Genomic DNA, 4,986 nt, shown 5'->3' with positions numbered 1-4,986 from the left:
TTGTGCACAGCCCTCAGACACCAGCATGTCCCTAGACATCAACACAGAAGTAGGGATATCTGCCTAGCCTTTGGTTATAACAGACCCTTGCTGCTGCAGGGCCACACACCCAGGCAGATGTGACTCCCTGGTAGCAACACGTGCCGTTCCTCACTACCCTGGAACATCCAGTTCTACCTCTCTTCACTGGGCCCACATCCTTCTGTTCTTATTTATTTATTTTCTCTTTTATGTCTCTACCATTTACTTGCTCCTCTTAGAGGTGCCTGTAGTCTCTGAGTATCTGAGGCCATCTCAGGAGTGGTCTCTGGAGTGCTATACCCTGCCCATGCATATGTTGCCAGGTAGGGGTTATCTCACGAATGATCTGTCCCTCAAGGCCTGCACAGAGCTGGACTGGTGGTCATCTCAGGCTTGCTTTTTTCCAGGATACTGATCATTCGGATTTATACAGGTCAGAACACTGAGCATAGACATAGCCTTTCGTCTCCCTGCCATCTACTGACGCAAAAGTGACACAGTGGCCACAACTGCAACACCTACAGGGTTCTCTGGGCATTTTAAATTTCCCTTTGAAGTGGGTAGACTAGACTATCTGAATGTAATAAAGGAAGAGATGTTAGTGGGAAAGCATTTACCTTAATTTATCTGATTATTTCAGACAAAACATAACACATTATACTCATTTCTATTGGATATTTTATTTATTTACATTTCAAGTGCTATCTCACTTCCTAGTTTCTGATCTGGAACCCCCTTATCCCATCCTCTCTCTCCCTATCCCACCCATGCACTCCCACCTCACCACCAGATCTTACAATACAATGGGGAATCGAGCCTTGATGGACCAAGGGGTCCCCTCTCATTGATATCTGACAAGGCCATCCTTTGCTACATATGCATGTGGAGCCATAGGTCCCTCCATGTGTACTCTTCAGTAGGTGGTTTTGTCCCTGGGAGCTCTGGGGCAGGGGTCGGGGGCGGGGGGGAGGCGTCTTGTTGGTTGATATTGTTGTTCTTCCTATGGGTGGAAAACCCCTTCATTCCTTTCTTTAACTCCTGCATTGGGGACCTCGTGCTCAATCCAATGGTTATCTGTGAGAATCCACCTTTGTATTTGTCAGGCTCTCGCAGAACCTCTCAAGAGACAGCTATATAAGGCTCCTGTCAACAAGGATCCACAATAGTGTCTGGGTTTGGTGTCTGTATATGGGATGAATCCCCAGGTAGGACATATCTGGATGGCCTTTCCTTCAGGATCTGCTTGTTATTAGACGCGTTCTCACGACCGGCCAGGAAAGACGCAACAAACCAGAATCTTCTGCGGCAAAGCTTTATTGCTTACATCTTCAGGAGCCAGAGTGCAAGAAGCAAGAGAGAGAGAAAACGAAACCCCGTCCCTTTTTTAGGAGAGTTATATTTCGCCTAGGACGTGTCACTCCCTGATTGGCTGCAGCCCATCGGCCGAGTTGACGTCACGGGGAAGGCAGAGCACATGGAGTGGAGAACCACCCTCGGCATATGCGCAGATTATTTGTTTACCACTTAGAACACAGCTGTCAGCGCCATCTTGTAACGGCGAATGTGGGCGCGGCTCCCAACATCTCCCCCTTTCCTTTTAATAAGAGCAAATAGGCCACCCATATTAATGAGAGTGGAGATAGAGGTCAAATCCCCAGTGTGTAGGTAAAGGAGCCATGTACAGGATTAGCTCTTAGGCTCACAGGCTTTTACCCAGAGCAACCCTGACCTGCTCCCGTGTCGTTTTGCCTGGGGGAAGGGAACTAGGACACTGAACCTTCATGAAAGATGACATGTCTCCCTAGAATAGGCTCATATATGCCGCAGAGCCTTTCCATTGCAGTGCTTAGCCGTGCAACTCTCTCGGGCTGCTGAAGCACACTCACTCTATCCCGTGCAATGAGTCTAGCCTCGTGAGATGTAAGAGCTGAGTGGCCAGCGACCTATTGCCTAAGCATAGATAACCATATATCAGGGGGAGCTCCATGTTCTAGTCCTGCAAGCGCCTGGGCAATAACCACCTTGTCTCTCCTAGTTTGGGCCTTAAGCTTACAGACCAATCAAAGAAGCAACACTAATCCACAGCAAAGTGTATCTCCAAATAATATTAATCCCACCCATTTTTTAAAGAAAGAAAATGCTGAGGAGATCCAATTGGGTAATCCTTTGGTCAGCGACAGGTCCAAGCGTGTGGAGTTGACCTGAAGTCTCAATTCCCGAAGGATCTGTTCAAATTCAGCCATCCAATTCTGTAACATATACTGAAAAAGACTTTTTGACAATTTAGCTGCCCTAGTAAATTTAACATACTGAATGGAAATAACACACAATCCCGGAAACTTTTGTTCACATCCCAGCTGAGTTATTTGTCATAATACATCTAGTTGTATCTGGACAAGATCTATGCGTTGATTAACCAGCATGAGACCTCTCTGTATCTTGACATTAGCTGAGGCCTGTTTATCTATGACTGTAGTCACTGAGGCTGACAAAGTGTTAATGGTGTCAGTCGTCTGGACCTGTCCAGACAGAGCCAAGGCTGTCTGAATTAAGGCCAAACCCAGTTCCCAGTTAGTGGTAAAAAAGCAGGAGAATACTTGAGCATTATACATCACCGTCATTGGGAGTGGAAATATCGACATTATCCCCCAACGCTGCTCTCTTTTTATTATTGACGCCCTGGACATCACCAAGACGAGGGACATCAGTATTCCCTTGGACACAAAGGTATAGAAAAGAAACAATCTTTAATATCTATAATAATTAAATTCCAGCCACGTGGTAAGGCGGAAAGTACAGGGAGACCCCTCTGTACTGGGCCAAATAAGTTCATTTGCTCATTAATGGCTCTGAGGTCATGGAGCAGTCTCCACTTTCCTGACTTTTTCTTAATTACAAAAATTGGAGTATTCCAAGGTGAGGTAGAGGGTTCAATATGGCCTAATTTTAATTGTTCCTCTACCAGTTGAATCACAGCTTCTAGTTTTTCAGAGGATAGGTGCCATTGAGGAACCCACACTGGGTCCCCTGTTTTCCATGGTATGGGTCGTGCTGCCCCAATGGCCGCTAAGGAAAACCCAGACCCTGTCTGTCTTGGTTTCCATTAGGTAAGATAGGCTCTATCCTTCCCTGTTCTTGATGTCCTAACCCTTTTCCTTCTTTATAACCCATCTTTGCCATGATATTTTTTGCTTTAGCTGAATACCCTCCCGATGGGGCGTTTTCATTGGACAAAATAAGGCCCAAATGCTGCATAATATCCCTTCCCCAGAGGTTAACCGGGAGTGGGAGCACATAAGGTATGAATTTCCCTTGCTGCCCTTCAGAGGATTCCCACGTCAAGGCAATGGAGCTTATAGTGGGACATGATTGATATCCTAGGCCCTGTAATGAATGAGATGACTCTGTGGTGGGCCACGCTTTGGGCCACCAATGTGTAGAGATTATACTTTTATCTGCTCCGGTATCAAGGATGCCTTCAAACTCTTTTCCATTAATCTTAAGGCGGAGCTTAGGTCTATCATTTAAAGATACAACCAAATAGGCAGAATCATTTCCTGAGGAGCCCATTTTCTTTATCTCAGGTCCTGCAGATTTCTCCCTGGTATTATCAGGGAGGAGCAGCAGCTGAGCTATCCTATCTCCTTTACTAATAGAAAAAACGCCCTTAGGGCTTGAGCACAGGACCTGTATTTCAGGGGAATGTTGACAATCCATGACTCCAGGGTGGACTACTAAGCCCTGCAAGGTGAGTGAACCCCGGCCGAGAATAAGGCCCATGGTTCCCAGGGGCAAGGATGGTATAGGCTCCACTGGCACCGGCTGAATACTCATTTGAGGCATTAATAGGAAGTCGGAGGCGGCACGCAGGTCCACCCTTGTGGGTCTTCCTGGGTCGCCTCTCTGACTGCTTCCTGGGTCCTGACAAACCGGTTCCCATATCTTTGAGGGCCCTGGGACCGAGGGCCCGATGACCCGTTTTTTGGCACATCAGTTGATTGACTATCAGGTGGGGGAAGGACTCTGCCCTTTATATCCCTCACAGAGCGACACTGGTCAGCTCTATGATAACCCTTGCCACACTTAGAGCAAAGAGTGAGAGTCCCTCCCTGTTTATCTGGAGCTCTGCAATCTTTCTTAAAATGCCCAGGCTTTCCGCAATTAAAACATGTCCTCTGATCATTTCTGCTCATGGAGCGGTTCTGAGATTGGAGGATGGCGGCCGCTAAGCCTGCATTGGTGAGAGGTCCCCCAAGCTCTCGACAGACCCTGAGCCAGTCTTGTAAGCCTTTGTTCTTTCTTGGGGCTATGGCCGCTCGGCACTCCTTTGTGGCTTGCTCATAGATTAGCTGTTCTATCAGAGGCGCAGCTTGCTCTGACTCTCCAAAAATACGCTCTGCTGCCTCTGTCATTCTGGCCACAAAATCTGAGAAGGATTCCTGAGGTCCCTGGACAACTTTTGTTAATTGACCAGTGGTTTCACCTGCTCGGGAGAGCGCCTTCCAGGCCCTAATAGCCGTGGAAGAGATCTGGGCATAAGCTCCCCAATGGTAGTTTGTTTGATCAGCAGAATAAGCTCCCTGACCCGTTAACAAGTCAAAAGTCCAATCTCTCTGCTCTGGAGTCAAAGCAGCTGCGTTTGCTCGGGCCTGCGCTTGTGCAGTTTCATGCCAAAGCGCTCTCCATTCCATATATTTGCCCATACTAGGGAGAGCGGCTTTTACAACCGTTTGCCAGTCGGCAGGAGTTAGTGCCATGCCGGCAAGCCTGTCTAACTGCACCAAGGTAAAATTAGCATTGGTTCCGTATTTACGGACCGACTCGGCAATTTCTTTAATTTGTAAGTATTCTACCGGAGCGTGGACACGCCCACCCTCGGCTCCTTCAAAGACCGGAAATGCCTGTTGTATTTTCCTTTGTTCCTCTCTGGGAATGAATGAGTCTGCGCACTGCCTCTCTGCGCAC

At 47.6% G+C, this 4,986-nt stretch overlaps 1 non-coding gene across 1 annotated transcript; it reads right to left on the bottom strand.

Moving 5' to 3' along the window:
- Positions 1-420: 420 nt before the first annotated feature.
- Positions 421-548, bottom strand: Gm23906. Its single transcript, XR_003949116.1, has one exon. It is a non-coding gene; the product is annotated as a small nucleolar RNA SNORA17 (small nucleolar RNA).
- Between the last annotated feature and the right edge of the window lie 4,438 nt (positions 549-4,986).

The sequence above is a fragment of the Mus musculus genome, chromosome 10, assembly GCF_000001635.26.
Source record: "Mus musculus strain C57BL/6J chromosome 10, GRCm38.p6 C57BL/6J".
Taxonomy (NCBI): Eukaryota; Metazoa; Chordata; class Mammalia; order Rodentia; family Muridae; genus Mus; species Mus musculus.
This window is presented reverse-complemented; position numbering and strand designations above follow the sequence as displayed.